At 37.0% G+C, this 20742-nt stretch overlaps 1 long non-coding RNA gene across 7 annotated transcripts in view; it reads right to left on the minus strand.

Annotated features, from left to right (window-relative positions):
• LOC125613195 overlaps window positions 1-20742 on the minus strand; it is a 60753-nt gene that overhangs the window by 39348 nt on the left and 663 nt on the right. For 2 of the 7 annotated variants that reach the window (XR_007343681.1, XR_007343680.1), the window contains exons 2-4: window positions 11011-11084; window positions 3727-3843; window positions 1486-1840 (exon numbers count right to left, since the gene is read on the minus strand). This is a non-coding gene — a long non-coding RNA (uncharacterized LOC125613195). Of the gene's footprint in view, window positions 1-1180; window positions 1251-1485; window positions 1841-3726; window positions 3844-4555; window positions 4614-11010; window positions 11085-20742 lie in introns of those variants that run through there. The other 5 variants (XR_007343686.1, XR_007343683.1, XR_007343685.1 and 2 more) reach the window with 5 other exon arrangements.

The raw sequence follows: 20742 nt of genomic DNA on the forward strand, positions 1-20742 counted from the left end.
AAAAAAAAAAAAAAAAAAAAAAAAAAGAGAGAGAGAATCCTGGTCCTGAAGTAGGGAACTGGGAGGTGCACTTACAGCATCCTACAAGAGGTAATGTAATGAGGGTTAATAGCACAGCCTCCAGAGTCAGATGGGCTGATTTAAACTTGTTGTTTTCTAAATTCTGGCTATGTAACCTTGGCAAGGTATTTAACCTCTCTGTCCCTGTGAAGTGGGAATAAGAATACTGTAGGTAGTCTTATTGAATTATTGTGAAAAATGGTAAACGCATATAAAGTATATGTCTGTTCTTGGAATCTGGTGATCACTCAGTAATAGCTATTATTATTAGAGTTTGTTGCAAAATAGTGAAACTATCTTTTAGACTAACTCATATGAATATTTTTTCCTATATAGGTCAGGAGAGGCTAATAACAAATTACCCTCAATTTCTAGTTGCTTAAAACAACAAGAAATTATTTCTTGGGCATGGCACATAAACATCATGTGCTGACTAGTATTTTACTAATTTGAGGACCTAAGCTGGCAGAACAGTCACTTGCTATTTCCAGTTACTGCTGCTGCCATGACAGAGAAAAAAAATAGCATTTGAAATCCATGCTGATTCAAATACTTTCACTTCAGAGTGACATGCCATTTTTACCCACATTTTATTAGTTAAAATAAATCACAGGGGTAAGCTCTTCCCAAGAATGGTCAGGGAAGTGTGATCCTACCTTTTTCCTGGAAGGAATATCAGAAGTACTTCATGACTAATTCAGTTTTAATTTTTTAATTTTGTATATCCTGGGAGAATATACACTTGATGATGAAAGCTAACTTTTCTTGAGCACTTATTATGTGACAGGTAACACATAAAGAACAATACTGTGAAATCCTATTACTATCCCAATGCCACATATTATATCGGCTCTACTTCAGGCCTGATTGCAAAGCTTTTACTCATAACTACTCCTAAGAACTTCAGTGATAGTGGCATGACTCAAAATATTTTCAACATACCCTCTATTTTTATTTTTTTAAGGAATTGCTTTTAGATTCTATAATTTGAAGGGACATAACTTTCCAAATGTATAAAGTAGAAACTTCTTTCTTGTTCCAGTGATAGTATGCGATGTCAAATAGGTCTAAGTAGAGAGACCCATTTCCATTAGGTAACTTAGATCGATGGAGACTCTACCTTCTTCAGCACAAAGCATCCACGGGTTGTCTTTCTTCCAGAAAGCCAGAAGGATCCCCATGGTCCAGGCCTGGAAGTGATGTACATAACTTCTGCTTATACTCTGTATGCTAGAAACTCAGTCCTAGAGCCACATCTAGCTACAAGGAAGGATGGGAAATGTGGTTTAGCTGTGTGTCTAGTGAGTCTGACCCATGACACAGGGACTGTGCTTTCTATTTCCATGAATTGAAGAAACTTTAAAATCAGTAGTTACACTTAGTTGGGAATTATCCCCAAAGTAGCTCACTGTTTGCCATGCATACCTTCCTCATGTAGTCCTCCGGAGCAGTGCCTTCAATCACTGTGTGAAACTGTAATTTCCTCTTTAGCATTAATGTAGAATGACATGGAGGGCAGTCTGGTAATAAGCAATAAACGAAGTTGCAGTGTGACCTGGAGGAGGTTTTCACACACTTCTGGGGCATCATACCTCCAGAAAGCTCTGAGGTTTGGTAGAAGAGCAACAGCTCCCGACTTATCTTCCAGATTGTGCCTCACAGGGCATGGAGCGAGGCTGTGGACTGTTGCACTGAAAGAGAATCTTGAAAGCTATTGTAGTTCATTGGGAGGCTTGATTAACTTTCTAGAAGCTTCTTCCTTTAGGCTGAATTGAGTTGTCTGCACCCATGAAAATGACAGGGTTAATAGGATTGTTCAGATTGGGTTCTCTATCATACCATGATTCTAGTGGGGCTATCCTTTCTGGGAACATGAGGGGTCTGGTCCAGTAACACACATTATTTTAAAAAATTTAAATGCTTTCAAAGATATTATGTTATTTTGATTTTGTCCAGTAGGGAGGTCAGGGTGTATGTTTTTCTTACTATACTTTATATTTTTAGCGTAGTCCAGGGTTTTAATATTTTGTTACATGGAATATAGACCACAATAGCTCAAATATTAACAAGATAGATACCTGTATTATCATTTGGTAGGGAAAAATCTAGCTGAGCAATCATATATGTTTTTTCCCAAATCATGTAATAACTTGCCCAAACTTGAAGGATATTCTACTGATTTGTTTTTCATTGTTCTTTTCATAACCACCTCTGTGTTTATCACATTCCTTTGAATGTACTCAAAAGTAGCAAATGTTCATATTTTGAGGATAAATTCTAGTTTTGGAAATAACCACAAATAGTCCAATATTAAACATGTTGAATAAAGTTAGATAAACTATTTTGGATAAAAAATGAAGTATATCTATAAACTAGAACTATTTTTGAGGCTTCTAGGTGATCACGTTATACACAGCCCTAAAATATTTGCCAGTTTGAGAAAAATGCACAAATATTTTAAAATGCACATCTCAACTACATAACCATGTGACTTACCTATGTTAAGATCAGAACCAGATTCAAGGAAATTGAAAACAGAAACTAGCTGTGACCAAAATGTGTAGAGTACAAACCATGGCCAGGTTTAAAAGCTGAACTTTTGTTTTCAGTGATTCTTAGTGAAATCTAGCATGCAGAACTTGGTTTGTGATTTGGCCTCTAAGGGGAGTTATTAATAATGATAGAGGGTGAATGGGCAGTTCTTCATATCTACTATGTGTTATGTGATTTATTTCATTTAATTCTCAGAACTCTCTATGAAACAGATAATATTTCTCTTTTAAAGATGAGGGAAAGGCTCATGGTTTCCAGTAATGGATCAAGGGTCACCCAGCCAGAATCCTATAGCCACAGTAGGAGGCAGAGCTAGAATTAGAGTCCAAGTCTATCTGTTTCAAAGTCAAGGTCTTTTGTCTAAAGAATACTGTTTCCTTTTCAAGGGGACAAGAAAGGATAGAAGTGGAGGTGAAGTAGGTTAAATGGTGGTTTCATTCACGAAGGGTTGTTCTGAGGGTCCAGTCATTACAAAGAAGGAAAGAATAAGGATTGAAAAGGATGGTGTAAAATGTTCCCTTTTGCAGATTGTTCACATAGCAAATATGCAAGAATTTCCAAATCATCTCTGAGAACCAACCAGCGAATTTAGCAAGGGCATAGGAAACAGGATAATTATACACACACATATGTGTGTGTGTGTATGTGTGTGTGTGTGTGTGTGTGTGTGTATAACATGTTACACACATTTACAATATATATATCAAATATCTATCTCAAATATATATAGTTTGAGATTGTTCATTTATGTAAAAACAGTAAAAATTTGAAAGTACATTTTTAAAAAATAAATCCCATTCATAAGAACACTCAAAATTTGAAATGTCTATGAATAGTTTAATAAAAAAGGTTTAATACCACTACATTGAAAACTGTAAAACAATTTCAGAGAGAAAAACAAAGGAGACATAGGTAAACGTTCATGAATTAAAAGACTTGATATTGTTAAAATGGCAATTCTCTCTTAGTTGGTCTATAAAATCAATGTTATCCAGATAAAAACTTGAGCAGACAATATTATAGAAATGCACATGCTAATTTTAAAATTTATATGGAAAGACATATTTTAAGAAATTTTTATAAATAAGAATGGAATTGATAAAATTATCTTACCTGATTTCAATATTTCCAACAAATCTGTAGTAACCAAGACACTATGTTCTTAAAACATATGCAGTCCAGATTAGAGCAGAATAGAGTCCAGAAATATACCTACATGGACTTGGTCAGCTGATTAAAACAAAACAAAACAAAACATTTTTTTTAGTTGTAGGTGGAAACAATACCTTTATTTTATTTTTATGTGGTGCTGAGGATCGAACCCAGTGCCTCACACGTGACACGCTTCCTCTGAGCCACAACCCCAGCCTGGTCAGCTGAGTTTTGATAAGGGTACCAAGGCCAAATAATGGGAGAAGTAAAATTTTTTTGAAAGAATGATCTTAGATCAACTGAATATTTGTGAACATCTACTCTTACCACACAATACATGCAAAAACTAAATTAAAGTGGATCACAGACATCAATGGAAAGTGTAACATGTTATACTTTTGTAACACTATAAAACTTCTAGAAGAAAATACAGTATAGGAAATATCTATATGCAAAGTTGGGTAGGGAGAGTTTTTTTAAAAAATTTTTAAACAAAAGGTGCATGACCCATAAAAAGAAGTAATTGACAATTTGAATTTCATTAAAATAAAAAATACTGCTTTTCGAAAGTCACCATTAATAAGATGTTAAAGCAAATCAGAGAGTGGGAGAAATTATTCACAACACATTTATCAAGATAGTGACAACATATGTATCTAGAATATATATAAAAAAACTCTTATGTCTCAAAATGAGCAGAAGCTATAAATAGACATTTCACCAGATAAGACACAGATAGCAAATAAGCACATTAAAAATATCATTGGGGGCTGAATCCAGTGGCACACACCTGTAGTCTCAGTGGCTCCAGAGGCTGAGCCAGGAGGATCACAAGTTTAAGATTGGCCTCAGCAACTTAGCAAGACCCTAAAAAACGTCCTGAGACCCTGTCTCAAAAACAAACAAACAATAAAAAAAAAAATGGGCTGGGGATGTAGCTCAGTGGTAAAGCGCTCCCGGGTAAATCTTCAGAACTAAAAATAAATAAGACAAAACAAACACAACAAAAACAAGTCATTGGGGAAGTATCCCTTAAAATAACAACGAAACACAATTCCATTCATACATATTAAAATGACTAGATATATAAAAAAATTGACCATTCCAAATACTGGTCAGGATGTAGATAAAACAGAACTTTTATACCCTATTAATTAGAATGTAAAATTGTACACTACTTTGAACAATGATTCAGCAGTTTCCTAAAACATTTTACATCTACCATATGACCCAGATGTTCAATTTCTAGGCATTTTCTCAAGGGAAACAAAAACAAAAACATTTGTTAACATCTAGGGATAGTTAACAAATGTGTATAGAATTTTACTTGTAATATCAAACGCCCATTAACAGATGCATGGATAAATAACTTGTGATATATCCAATGCAATGGAATACTACTCAGCAATGAAAAAGGAGGAACTATTAATACATGGAACAACAGTTATGAATCTCAAAATAACTATGCTGAGTTTAAAAAGCCAGGAAAAATTAGGCTAGAGTATATACCGTATTATTACGTTTAAATGTTTTTGAACATGTAAACTAACATAGTGGCAGATCAGTGGTTGCTTGGGGGAAGGAATAAAGGGATGAATGTTTATGAATAGGCACAGGTATTTTTCAGGGATGGTGTAAGTGTTTGCTACTTATCCTAATAATGTGTGTATATGGATATGTCAAATTGTACACCTTCAATAAATGTAGTTTTGACTACTTAAATAGTAAATCAATGAAGCTGAAAAATAAAAAGTATCAGGTCCATAGAATTTCCTGCCGTGGAGTAGGTTAGCTTCTATTCTTGAGGAGTCTCATTATAATTTCAGATAAATGTGGCATAAATCTAATTTTATTCATTCTCAATACCTAACCAAAACAAGATAAAGGGATTTTTTTGACAGTATAACCCAAAAGAATAAGGAAATGATAATGATAACATTTTGAACACTAGAAATTGGATGGACAACTAGAAAATTACCTGAAAAGGCCAAATTTTAAGTTGACAATGAGTATGGCCAAGAAGCAACTCAGTGTCGTAAAGGACTCGGGCATCATCAGTACCAAGGACTTCTCTGAGGGGACTTGAAATCTTAGAAGCAGTTAGATGACTGGACTCCCCTCCCTGGCCCCATGACCCTAGATGACTGTTCCTTTTCCACCTAGACATGAAACTGGAGGTTCATTCCCTGGGAAGGTAGAACAAAGGGTTCTGGACTGGGGATTCTGGATGGAAGAGGAACAGAGTGACCGCATTGAAAATCGGGTGCTCAAGACTTGTGTGCATAATGAGCGTGGAAGTTCCTAGTCTGCTTCTCTCAAGAGCTCAAGAAACAAGGCATTCAGGCCTCTGCCTTCCAGAAAGTGGCCTTCTCTATGGAATGTGACCCATTCAAGACAAAGACTTAAGAAGACTGAGACTGAAGGTTCCAAGTGAACACACCACCCAGTTCTCTCAACTATGAAACTCTTGGTTCAAAAGCTCTGTCCTTGGGCACACAGGTTTTATCAGCCTTTTGGCTCCTTTACCTAAACAAGAGAAGACAACTTAGCACTATGAGAGAGCTAGGGAAGGTTCCAAATGAAAGGTAACAACCAAAAAAGAAAAAGACAATGAAAACGATATTATTAAAATTTTGTTATTATTCCAAGAAAGAGAACAAAAAAAACCATTTATCTTTGTTCAAAAGAACAAGATTCTTTGAAATGAACATCCAAAAGGACTTGAAATTAAAAAAAAAAGTATAGAAAAAATACTGAAAAAAAAAAGATTTGGAAGATAAAAATTAAAGAAAGTTCCTCCTATAAGTTTCTACAAACCCAAAATCCAAACCTAAAACAAAACAAAAAAACATAAATGGAAAATAAAAGAGAAAAAAATAGGAAATCAGACTACCAGTCAAGGAGTTGAAGAGAGAAATTTCAGAGAAGTGGAGAGAAGGATTTACCAACAAAATGATTTAATGTTATTCCCTCAAAGTGAAGGATCTGCTTTCCTAGAATGAAAGGAGGCACCAAAGTCACTGAAAACTGATGTCCACTAAGTACCCTCATACTTCAGAGCACTGGGGGTAAAGAGAAGGTTCTCCAAACTTCCAGAGGAGACAAATCATGCTACATAAAAAGGAAAAGAAATTAGAATGGTCTCAGATTTAATAAAGACAATCTTAAAAAGTATGGAAAAATAGAACATTACCTTTATACTTTAAGGAAAAAAATGATTTCCAACCTAGAAATCTATACAGTCAAACATCATATATTAAGTGTTAGGACAGTCTCAAAACATTTAGTCCTATGAACCCTTTCTTGAAAAGCTATTGAAGGATATAGCCAATAAAACAAGATTGTGAACCAAGAAAAAGGGAGACACTCTCTTATGTTTGCATAGAAGGAGTGTCCCCTCTCCCCGCCAACAAAGCTCCTGTGTTACTGCAGGAAGGTGCTGGTGTGAAATGATCAGGTTATGAGAGCTGTAACCCATTTAATGGGCTAATAATTTGAGTGGACCAATTGGGTGGTAACTGGAGCCAGGTGGGGCATGGCTGGAGGAAGGGGTCCCTGTGGGCATGCCTTGGAAATCACATCTCTCTGGCTCCTGGTGTTCTCTCTCTGCTTCCTGGCTCTCATGACCTGCACAGCTTTCCTTCACCACACCCTTCCAGAAGGATGTTCTGCTTCTCCTTAGGCCCAGAGCAATGGGGCTAGGTGACCATGGTCTGAGACTTCTGAAACTCAGCCCCCAATTATGATTTTTTTTCCTCCTGAAAGTTGTTCTGGTCGGGTATTTTGGTCACAGCGATGAAAAGCTGACGGACAACACATTGTACCAAGGAAAAAACTTCAACTCGGGAGACGGGCAAGCTCCCCTGCTTGATGGCAAAAGGAAATCTTGAATGAGAACACTGGGCACAAGTAATGACTAAAGCGTGTCCCAATCTCAGGGAGAGGTGACTTTAAGGAGATGAAATTTATAGAATAGCTAAAATTAAAGGAATGTATTGAGAGTATATTTAGACAAGGAGGGAAGGATTTGAGGTTGACTTAGGGATAGGCACATAGAAAGCTAAGCAATGAAAAGAAAATTCAAAACAATGATTAGCTCCAGGGTGAATGAAATATTGGGCATAGAAGGAATTTTAATAATACTTTATTGCCTGGCTCATTTCTGAATTATATATATATATATATAATGATAAGGTAAAGACTGAATGCTCATCTAAATTTTGATTTTTCTCTCCCGGGAAGGACTAGGATATGAGGAGTATGCATGCATTTGGGATCCAGGAGAAGAAAAAAGAGCTAATTCCTTACTTTTCTATTAATAAATAATGCCTAAAATTGGGAAAAAAAATCTAGAAATAGCAATATAAGCATCTTCTTGGGTTAAATACCAAGAGTCAGCTCAAAGTTATCATTTTATGGCTGGAATACTAGAAAGTGGGGTGCCTTGAAAATCCTGTGTGTATTAACAAATCTTATAGAAGTGCTTACTCTTGAACCATATGCATGTATTACTTTGATAAGAAATAGTTTGTGTTTTTTAAAGCATCCTTGGTTGTAGAGTTTCTGACCTCCATAAATTTCTAGTTGTTCTGGTGAAACTCTCTAGAACCTAATACATTCCTCCTCAGTAAGAGCTGAGATCATGGAATCTGCAACTAAACTCTTTGCTCTTGGATTCCTGGACTCTAGGACAGTTTCAAGTGTGGCTTACATCTAACATAGCCAACCTCTTGGTGAGTGGTAGAAAAATAAGACTAGGTAATATTAGCCCTTAGCAGGGCTGAGGCAAATTATATTTTGTCACACTGGGAATAGAGTCAGGTAATGCTATTGAGACACCCCTGTTTTAGTCTGTTTTTCTGTTGCTATGACAAAATACTCATTACTGGATCCTTTATAAAGAAAAGAGTTTTATTTAGCTCACAGTTCTGGAGGTTCAAGAGCATGCTGCTAGCATCTGGTCAGCTCTGGGAAGGGCCTTCTGGCTGTATTACAACATGGCAGATGGCATCATCATGTTGGGAACACATAAGAGAGGGAGAATTCATATGGTGAGACAGGAAACGAGAGATTTAGGGACCGGGCTTACTCTTTATATAACAACCCACTCTGATGGGAACTAACTGGGGGTTTAGGTGAACTACATTATGGAGTGACACCCCATTGATCTAATTACTTCCAGTAGGCCTCACCTCCCAGAGGTTCTGCCACCTATTAACATTGGGAATCAGCTTCTCGTATATAAACTTTGGGGAACATATTCAAAGCACTGCAGTGCTCTTATAAAGGAAGCTTGAGTGAGACTGTTTACCCTTCTGTGTCACATGAGAACACAGAGGGCATTATCTGTGAAGCAGAGAGCAGCCCTCACCAGACAACAAACATGCTGGTATCTTGATTTTAAACTTTCCAGCCTTCAGAACTGTGAGAAGTAAATTTCTGTTGTATATGAATTACCCAGCCTAATGTATTTTGTTATAGCAGCTCGAATGAATTAAGACATGGGGAAAAGTAAAGATGCTAAGAACAGGTAACTTCAGTTCATTCCTTTATCAGATCCCAGAGGTAGAAAGGAAGATCTGATTCTTCATCTGGACCAAGAATTAATTTCAAGGTGAAGTTTACTGGTTTTATATGAAATGGAAAGTACTGAAAATACTTCAGTGTGGTACTGTGGCAACATTAGTCATTTGAAAAAGTCAAGCTTTATGAGCTTTTGCTTCTTTGATTTTTTAATTTTCCAAACATTTATGTAAAAATAAGTAAACTTTTTACTTTTTTATTTCCTATTTCACCCCAACATTTTCCTCACCCGATCTTCATCATTAACAAAGTTATGAGTTTCTTCTGTCAAAATGAGTTGGCATTAAAGCTATCATTAAAACATACTGCTAACCTTTGTAATATTTTTTGTAAAGGACATTATAAAGGAGTGATGATGTGGGATCGGGAACGGGGATGGTTTTGAAGGGCAAGAGAGTGTTGCTACTGGGAAGGAATCGATTTTAACAATGGAAATTTATCTTTCTTCTTGTAATACATCTAGGAAGAAAAATCTATGGTATCTAGAACCCATTCTGAATCTGATTTGATCATGTTCCTCTGTTAGAAGAGAGTAAAGATATAGTTATAACGGGTTGAAGATAGAGGGAAGGTGGGTTCTCAAATAAGAAAGGAATGAGAGTTCTTTGATCACAGGGCAATCTGGTTCAACAACTCTGTGTGTGTGTGTGTGTTTCATCTATATTGAGCTCATATAAATCAGAAAAAAGATGCCTGTGCTTCATTGTTATATCCTGTTAACCTTACAAAAATTATTATCAGTGCATGTCTTAAACTTTCACAATAACTAATAACACAGTTTAAGAGATTAAAAATACAAACTCTAAATTCTCTAAATTAAAAAAAATTAAAAACTCTTGCCTTGGGGCAAAGGAAGAAATCCACGGATTATATATTAATTTAACTTAATGGAGAGAAAAAGAGCTATTTAAAGAGTCACTATTTTCTAAAATTTTAGAACTAATAGTACACATAATTAGATGACCGTAATAATACAGCAAAGGATGCTCAGTCTATCAGACCCAATTTTAATCATTTATGCATTGCATCTGAATTTTTAATATTAAGATAATATAACTCAATACTCTGATATCTTCCCACATATTTGTTTTTGGTAGAGTGGATTTTTCTACAGATAAAAGTGAGATATAAAGATATTTTATTTTTTGTTTTCTTTTTCTTTTTGATTGTTACATAATATTTGTATACATTTATTGGGTACAATGTGGTATTTTGATTCATGTTTACATTGTGTAATAAAATCAGAATGAGCTTACCCATCACCTTAAACACTTATTTTTTCTGTGTGGTGATTACATTCAAAATCCTTTCTTGTAGCTATTTTGAAATACACAATGAGTTATTGTTGATTATCATCACTTTATTGTGCCAAGGAGCATCAAAAATGTATTTCTCCTATCTGTCTATTATGCAGTGTTTTAGCCATTGATCATCTTCACTCCATCCCCACCCTATTCTCCCTAGAATCTGGTTACTACAGTTCTACTCACAACTTCTACAAAATTAAGATAAATTTAAGATTCCACACGAATACCATTATGAACTATTTGTCTTTCTGTGTCTTGTTTAATTCACTTAACACAGTGACCTCCATCCACATTGTTGCAAATAACAGGATTTTATCTCTGAACAGCTAAATACTATTCCATTGTGTATAGGTACTGCATTTTCCTTTGTTCAGTTATCTGTTGATGGATTCTTAGGTTGATTCCGTATCTTGGCTATTGTAAATGGTTCTGAAATAAAAATGGGAGTGTAGGCAGAACATCAATGCCTTTGAGGATGTGGAGAAAGGGACATTTACACATGGTTGGAAGGAATAAATTAGTATAGTTAATTATAGAAAACAGTATGGAACTTCCTCAAAAAATTAAAAATAGAACCACCATTCATTGACACATTTTCCATCTTATTTACCAGAATGATTTTGAGTTCATCTTTTATATTGTATTGCTGACCTCTGAAAAGAATTTTCTCCTTCCCCCTTTACTTTATAGAACATTTCAAATTGCTGATTTTGTGATATTGCCCTAATTCCGTGTCTGGTACAAAGATTATACAAGCAGTCAGATCCTTCGTGGACTAACATGGTCAGGCTTGTCCTGGGATCATCTCCTTTTACACCATTTCCTTGTGATTTATTCCTTGCTTGCTTATTCCCAGAAATGGAGACAGAGAAGCAGCAAGGGAGGCAGAAAAGTAATGAGCTGTTGTCTCATCGCGGTGAGGACCGTAGCCCTTCCTATCTCATTTCAGGTAAAGGAATGGAGTCAGCCTCTAACACCTCCTTTAAGCCAACTGAGGGAGCTGCAAGAAAAACTACAAGTAGATAGTGAGGGTACCTAGAAGAAGAGGAAATTGGCATTTCTATCCTCAGTTGGAGACTTGCTGGAGTACAGAGGTCCTTATGCCTTTCCTGGAACTGTCAAAGGAGAACAGAATGTTGAGAAACATCACTTTTGTCTGGGAACTGAGTAGCAAGGAATGCTGACCAAGTTCCTAAGGAAACTCCCTGTGTCTCAGGATGTCTGACCAACAGAGGTCACTGACAGTCGGTCGTTACTAACCAGAGAGAAAATACAAGTAATTTAAGTCAACAAAAAGTGCATGTTTCCTTTAATTTCCTCTTGCTCCATCCTGATTATGGAAAGCAGAAGAGGGAGGGAAAAGATAAGAAGGAAAGAGGAAAGATAAGGCCTGTGTCTTCTCCCCTACTGCAGTCCTAAGTTGGAGCAGTAGAGGAGAAGCTTGGAATGGGCTGTGAGACTGAATTTTGACTTAGAAATGAATGGGGCCTGTTAAACCTCTGCATGGAAGTCATCATAGTCATCATTAATGAAAGGGGCTTTTCATTTATCTGAACAAATTTGGAGACTGTGGGATCTGAAGAACCAAGAGATGGAGCAGGAGAGCATATTTAAAAGCAGTGATTGGAGAAAAGTAAAGCCATTTCCCACGAAGCTCAGATTGTTTAGTAAAATGATTACACCGTGATGGGGACAGATTAAGTAGTAAGGTGATTTTGACAACTATTAAAGAGCCTTTGGGGGAGGTTATGCCCAGAGCATAGAGTTAAGGAGTTGGTGCCTTTTTTCTCTGAAGAATCGATGTTTAGAACTTAGTTTTTTGGGGATGACTTATTACTAATGCTAAAATCCTTGTTTAAATCCTTGTTGTGGTCTTCATTTGTTGTCTCTTTTTCAGTCAGACATTTATTAATTGACTTTGTCTTGTTCACACACACAAAAGTAACTCTAAGGCAGCTGCCCCTGTGCTCAACAATCATAAAAATCACAGTAATTTATAGACTACTTATTAGGTGTTTGCACTTTTCTAAATGTACTATGGACATTAATCTAATATAATTACTTTAATCCTGAAAGGTAGTCACTGTTATCATCATGATTTTATAGATAATGAAACCGAGGCATAGAGAGGTTAAGTCATTTCTAAGGATATATTGCTTGTGAGGGTTGAGGCTGAATTTGAACCCAGGGAAGCTGGCTACTGAGCTATATCTAATGCTATATTGTCACTTGTGATATAGGGTATTTACTCAATATAAATTCCAATTTAGAATATGACTACGTTTAAAGATTAGATTGGAGGGAGAAGGATTAATGTGGCCTGAGAAGACTTGAGAGTCTCATGTTCCAGCACCACTGGCGAGGTGCCATAAATGGCAGCTATATCTTTAGGACCTGCAATGAGAGTGTACATTAGGCTCATTTCAGAGACTCAGCTCTGTAATATCAATTACAGTATCTACTTTGGTCTCATCACCCAGAGACATATTCTTTAGAATAAAACCGTTTGATATATTTCTTTATTCTTATTTAGAAACAGGTATCATAATTTCATTTAGACTTCCAGCCTCAGGAGATATCTACGTCTATATCTATTTCATCTGGATTTATATCATCTATATCTATCTGCATTTGTATCTAATAACCTTAGTAGTCATTGGGGAGTTGTCCTTGAACCCTGGGACAGACCTCTTCTTCTGCATTTTAACAAAAGATGATAGAAAAGTCTGTAACCCTTTCACGCCCCAATTTGACCTCAGGAAGAATCAAAACAATGGGAAACTGACATACCCAATAAACAGAGAAAATCACAAGAAATATGTTGCTTGCTTTTTTGGAACAGTATTCTGCGGACAGTGAAATGCTGTAGGGGGTGCTAACTGAATGCCTCAGAGAGAACTTTTGAAAGGAGAATTGGCATTCTGGCTGCTGAGAACTCAGTATTCTTGAGTTGCTAAGATTATGCATCCTATCACTTCCTGAAAGGAAAGTCTGGACTAGTGGTTTAATAGTCTTAAGACAAGAGTTTTCAGTTAAATGATTGTGGCTTGTGGGCAAAGCACAGAAGGCTGGAGTTCGAATTCTAACCGTCCAAGGAACACATTCAGCTTTTGACCCTGAGAAAGGCAACTGGCATCTCTGAACCGTCTTATCATTTATATACATAAGAATTTCAAACTAGGTATCTACAATCTTTTCCTGATCTAACCTCTGATGTGTTTCTCTGTGAGTTAAAGGATAACCCACTGGGGAAATTTATGACCTTCTGTTATGGCACCCAGGGTTTAGGTGGTGGATAACAGTACTTATTTTACCACTCTTTCAAGGGCACATGTAGTAAAAACTGCTGTGAAATGTACCAGTGTGGCCAGAAATAGATGATTTCTCATTTTGATGACTTTTATTACATATTATTGTTTTCTGGTTCCTAGGCTTCCGTGTTCTCCTTGTCCTAGTAAAACTCTCTTCCATACTGAAACCTTGACGGAAAACTTCAGGAGTTAGCATAAAGTAATCATGATTTTCATGGATCTATGTTTATGGTAAGGAGTGGAAAGTATCCTATCAGCAGGTATGGATTTTGCTAAAGTAGAAGAATCTGTAAAACTAATGGAAAATCAAAGTGACAAAATTGGAAGTGTTTCATTCTCATTGAAACAGATGAGTGAGGTAAAGTGAATTGCAATTCCACCTGAGTTCTAAAAATCTATTTGTTTTCTCTCTGTGTGACTGAAAGTGTCATCTATATCCTAACACTTTCAAGGGAAGGATGATGTTGAGAGTGTCGGTGGCAAAATAATCAGGAAATTGTTAAATTGTCAAAATTGAGCATCAGGTTCTACCTTTGAGACTCATGATTCATGTTCTGTCTTTTTTTTTTCCTTTCTTGGACCCAACAGGGGTGTATATTACTGTAAAGGTTTAGAAAACAAAATCCTATCATAAATATGGCCATTTAATTCCCTACAAGTTTTTCAAAAGTTTCTTCCTGGGTTTCATTTATCCATAAGGAAAAATCCTTAGAAAGTTTCAAGAATACTCTGTGAATCCTTTTGGAATAACTAGAAAGAAGGCAAAAATGCTATTCCTTTTTACTATTGAGACAGAAATCAAAACAAGCTTACAATTATACCCCTTCTTTACCCAAATTTGGTGTATTTGTAAATAGCAATGATAAGGTCATAAAGTGTTCTTAAAAATAAATAAAATGAATATTCATTACTCCTGTATATCAGTGTGCAATGAGATTTCTAAATCAACTTTGAAGGGGAAATGTGTAACTTAGGTACATATTTTTAGGATCTTAAGAAGCATATTTATATTGGATGGTTTATGTGCCTCATTTGTAAGGCATGAAAAAGACTTGCCCTCAAAGAAAAGTGATAAAAATAATAACCAAAGCTGGTAAAATAATAACCAGCTTGGATAATGTGCCAAATGATGATAATAACAATACTTTCTCTACTTCAAGTATTATGTTAGTTAATAATAATATTAGTAACATTAGTATTCATCATCTCAATGTTCTCCCGAGGGTAGTAAGGAGATTATATTAACATGGGTCGCTATATTTTCCAGCTCATTGGCTTACATGGGAATGATTACCAGCTCTTCCAAAGTATGTCTTGATAATGGCTGGGAATTCCCACCAGGAGAGCCACTCTACATATGTGGGAAACAAATTTGCTATCCTCTTCTGTTCTTCCTTATGGGGGGCTGCCATGAGGACACAGATCTCCCCAATTTACTCTGACAATGACAGTGACAGTTTCACTGCTGTGTTTTTCTATCTTGGTTGCTGCAGGACACATCTGCAATATTCCTTCCTTCCAGGTTTGGAAGAGGTCTTCCTCACATCCATGTTTTTTTCATAACATGTATGGTATGCGTGTTTGCATTCCTCAATGTTCATCAAAATGGCCTGAACTGCAGCTTTTACTTATAGTCTCTCTCCCTGTAAGAATGAGCCTTTGTTTTGAGCTAGTTTGGGAGTCCTTACCATTCTGTCTTGCATTTTCCACTTTCCTTCCTCTTTGGTTTCTTTCTTGAGTTCCTATCTCCATCAGAAAACAGACACAAATATATTCACACAGACAACAGTTACAAAAAGAACTCGACATTGCCCCTTAGCTCCACTCCCTGAATCATTAATTAATGGAAAAAGAGGAGAGAGATGATGGAAAAGACAAGATTACCAGTCCAGACCAGTGATCATGACTAACTCAGTCTAAACAAATAATAATGTAATAATGGTGCACAACAGGCAGTGATTGTTTGAATTTTATGACCAAGTCTTTAACAAGTAGCTCATATCTCATTATAGAAAAAAATAATTTCATGCTTAGGATGTAGTCAGCTTTCAGCAATAGAAGCATCTAAGTAGACCTTAAGGAATCAACTTGAAGGCAATTTCCAAAATGTGCTGCTCTTGTTACTGGACTGAAAGGATGTTGAGGCCAAGATGTCATTCATCCACTTTGTATTTCATATAACTTTGGAGGTTATAAAAAGTTTTCACATATACTAAGTTACTGTAATCTTCGCAAGAATCCTGGAGAGTAAAGCAAGGACTGTGCTTATTTAATAAATAAGAAAACAAGTTCAGAAAATTTCATAACTTTTCCTAGGGTTCTAGGGCTGATGAATAGCAGAACTGCAATTTGATTCCAGCCAATTATGTTCCTAAACTTCATATGTATTATCCCATGTAAATTTTCAGTGACTGCTCATCTCTTTTTTGGCTGGTAAAGGTCATTGGTTTGATGGGTTAAGGAAATGAACTTAAATGAGACTTATGGATCTTCTATACTTGCCACAAAGTTCCAAGATAATTGTGAATCTCTCTCTTAGACACACACACACACACACACATACACACCAAAAAATCATAAAATCCTCTTGTTTTCAGATGAGCGAAGTAAAGTGAATTGCAATTCCACCTGAGTTTGTTTTCATTCTCCTTTTCTCCCTTCCAGTTGAAATGCACAAAACTTCATGTCCAGTGTTACAAATGAGTGGCACTGGATTTTTGAGTTCTTCAGGGTGGGAGCTTTTCATCTCCATATTCTCTCCTATGCCACATAGTAGTGGCCTTTAAAAAGAAGATAATGAAACAAATAGATGAGGGATGGATGGATGGATGGGTGGATCAAAGCAATCAGAAACACCAGAGCCTGTGACTCAAGGAACAAGGCCCAGTTCTTGAAGACCCATGTTGCAGCTGGTCTTTATGAGTCATCCTAACATTCTAGTTACTCTTTGGCAGGGACATTCTGCCACACTGCTTCTCCTGGGTGGCCTGCATGGGCCTGCATTTCCCCAGTTTGTTGTTAATGTACTTGATGTAAATCATCCCGAACCCTGTGTCTGCTCTGAGATAGGCTGTTAAGCAAGCAAGGGTCTTTCAGAGACTGTACATTCAGAACTCTAGGACCTGCGGTATTGTTGTTTCATAATTTATGGCCAGAGGTGTGCACTCCTGTGTCTATTGGTCAATGATGATAAAGCGGACATTAGTGCCTCTGTGGATTTCCTGTTGTCCCCTCAACAGCCACCATTTAGAAGCATTTAATAAGTGCTAGGGGTGGGAAAACCTCCTTAAGTTGCTGTTGCATTGTGGAGGATTTGTAGGCTTCCTCTTCAAATTTTATAAACTAGCACAAACAGTATTTCACATTTACTTTCAAAATTTTTTCTGTTCTTTCTTTGCATTGACAGATGAAATAGTCCAGTTAACATGGGGACAACTGCTCTGATCCTTAGTTTTCATTTTATTTGCAACTTTGACCACAGAGGCAAGCTAAGCCCCAAGGAAACACTCATCTTTACTATTAATAGGTTGTCACCCATGTCTCCTTAACTCGTAGAGTAAGTCTGCTAAATAATAATAGATCCTAAACACCAAGGAGGTAATCCACAATTCCTTATTAAAATTGGGGTGGGAAAAATCAATGTGGAGGTGATACTGAATATTTGAATGCAACACCTAACTATGATTATTATGAAGTGAATATTGAATTTTATAAATCCTAAGTTTTGGGCAGTAGTTCTCAAAGTGTGGTCTCTTCATCAGTAGCATAGCTGAGAACTTTTTAGAATGAAAATCTGGGGTGGGGGGCATGCTCAACATACCAAATGAAAACTTTCCATTTTTGATGCACAACCAATTATACACTAAAGTTTGAAAACTACTGGTTTTAGGATATTTCCAAGAATGAGCCTTTTCTTTCTGTGTTTTTAAAATAATCATATGGAAAATTAATTTATCTCTTTTCTGAACAGCATATAATCACACTAAACAATTATCCATACCTTTCCTCAAACATGTTAATCATATTAGAAATGCCATTCCTTCTCATTCAAAATGCAAAATAGGTACCATTGCTCCAGAATGAGTGCCCTGGCAAATCAGGGCTTCAATATAAGAACTGAAATGAAATGCTTGCATAAACAATTCGTAGTTCTAAACTGTTTCAAGAAGGCTTACCTTTGCACCAAAACTACACATACAAATTATCCCTTAATACTATTTAGTAGAGAGAGGAGTGGGGAAGATGTGGGAGTAGGGGAGCAAGGGCATTTTTGAAAGTACATTTTTGGAGAAAAAGCTTATGTTTGATGGTGTATAAAATGCTTTGTAAAGTTCTAAGAGGAGGTATCTATGCATTTAATGACTCTGCAATCCAGTGCTTTAACATTTTATTGTTGTCTTTATTGCCTGGAATTCCATCTCTCTGTGTCAGTGTTGGGGCAATGTGTGGTAAGAACGTTTCCATTTCAGTCCATGATTAATTAGCTGACATTTATTGAGTACTTAATATGTACCTATAACTGAGTTAAAATGGAATACTGAAAGTATGGCCTCTGCTTTCTCACAAGCTTACAACCTATTCAAAGAGATGGGAGTAAAATTCCTGAAACTTTTGAACTCAATAAAATATCATGATCACAAGAGGCATGATACAGACAGCAAATGAAGACAGAGTTAGTGCACTATGGGGATTGGTCGCTCAGTGTGTTTAGTATTTATTTAAAAAGAGGCTTTATAGAGCAGGTGTATCTCAAAGGATGCTTTAGATCAGTGGTGAGTCATTTGTAAAAATGGCCTCAATTCTTCTGCTTCCTGTATCTCTGCCTTTTAGCAATGCAACTTTTTATTTTCTTACATGAAGAGGTACAGTCTAGTCCTTCAACCCTGAAATCTGAGCTGGCCTTACAAAGGCTGCAGTGACAAGATGTTAGTTCTGAACTTAGTCTTCAAGAGACCTTGCATGCTTTGGGCCTCTCTTAGATTATCTTTAGCTGCCACAAACAAGCTCAGGCTCTTTTCTTAAGGATGAGACCACATTCTTTATGAGACAAGCTGTCTCACCTGAGGTCACTGGAGACTAGTTGGCCCCTAACAGAAAAACTCTGCTGAGTACAGTCCTATTTGCCAACCGTGTAATCTTGGGCTAAATGAATGTATACTGTTTAGGCCAACAAATTTCAGAGTGGTTTGTCATTTAGTTATAGATAATTGATAGAAGAGCTTAAGACAGAGATGAAGAAAAAAAATGTTCTAGGCTAGAGTTGCACTTCCAAGAAGTCAAGAGTCAGAAATATGTGAGGCCAGTCCAAAGAAAAATGGAGAAACTAGTAGAATTGGATGTCTGAGCCACCCACTTTCTTTCCATAAAATAGCTCCAGGGATTGAGAGAACACATACTGGAGGCCAGAGATGCACCTCTATTCATATGATGATCTTTCTGCAAGCACTCCATCATGGTAGAAGAAATAGGAATCCCCACATGTTGGGACATACAGGGTGCATCTAGATGCCATCCTTTCAAGCTAGACTTTAAGAGAATGAAACATTGTTTCCTAGCTAACTATGAGATGCCAAGAACAAAAGATCCTGTAGCTTATAGTTTCCTTTTATTTTTCATATAAAATTCTGAGAACTTATATGCCATACTTTCAAGAAATGGCAACTGTAGACTCCCAGAGTAAAGTTATTACCAAGTTAGACTGCTGTTCACCTTTCATTTTTCACAGTGTGGATCTACTGCCCATTGAAAAATAATTTTAATTCAGCTGTATTGGGTCACTAAAAATATTTTTCACTGTAAAAGAGTGTAAGAGGAAAATTTTACCTTGAAATGCTAAAATGTATTCTTTCTCTTAGATGGTACTGCTTGAAAAGCACATCTCTGGGATATGATGGATTCTTGTTCTAGATGTAGCTCCTTAAATTTGGCAGAACAGGTGGGCAGTAGTGGGGAGAGGAAGGGGTGGAGTGAGGGTGAGGAGTGTGGTATTCTGGTGGAACAATATTGAACCTATAACTACTTATGCCTGGGATCTTTTGTTCCAGTAGCCACAGAAACTTCTTTCTTTTCTTTTTTTTTTTTTTTATTGGAAAATGGGTTAGTTGACAAGTGCCATAAACTTTATACAAAATGGCCTTTACTGAGCAAATGTTTTACTCCATCTATGGTTCAACCACACATATCCTAAAATTGTAGTGAACCAGGAATTTCAATAGAAGAAAAGGCAGGAGTAATAAGGACTTAAGTGTCACCCAAGCAGGAGTCAAAGAGGCGTGTCATACCTGAATCAGTGCACACTGTGTGTGCAAGCTGGAAGGACAGAGGGCGTGCTTTAAAGTTGTTATTTTAATTGCTGCTTGTCTCCTATGAACATGTTGCTCCCTTTGGGCTGTCAAGTAATCCGCTCACCCCAAACTTTTCTGAACCGAGGGCCGGCCCGCAAGTCCTATGTCCCATCCTTCCCTCTCAGCCTGCCTCTCACCAGCGTTTGGGCTTTCTGCGCCGGCTAACAGGTCCCTGCTTACTGAAGCGTCACCTCTCACTCCCCAGTAAATCTCCGCAACCCACTCGGACTGCAGCCTGTTTGCCGCCCGTCTTCCCATTGCAGCAGTCAGGGCCACAGAGAGGGAGGAGGCACGCAGGGAAGGGAAGACCCAGGAGGACCAACTCGCGGGCCAGCTCCGAAATCATCATGGAGAAGGGAAGCGCGGGGCGAGTTCGCACCACAGGTAAACAGGCTGGCGAGGCGCAGGGCGCTGCCGCCGCCGCGGCCACCC

The sequence above is a fragment of the Marmota marmota genome, unplaced genomic scaffold, assembly GCF_001458135.2.
Source record: "Marmota marmota marmota unplaced genomic scaffold, marMar, whole genome shotgun sequence".
NCBI classification, from domain to species: Eukaryota; Metazoa; Chordata; class Mammalia; order Rodentia; family Sciuridae; genus Marmota; species Marmota marmota.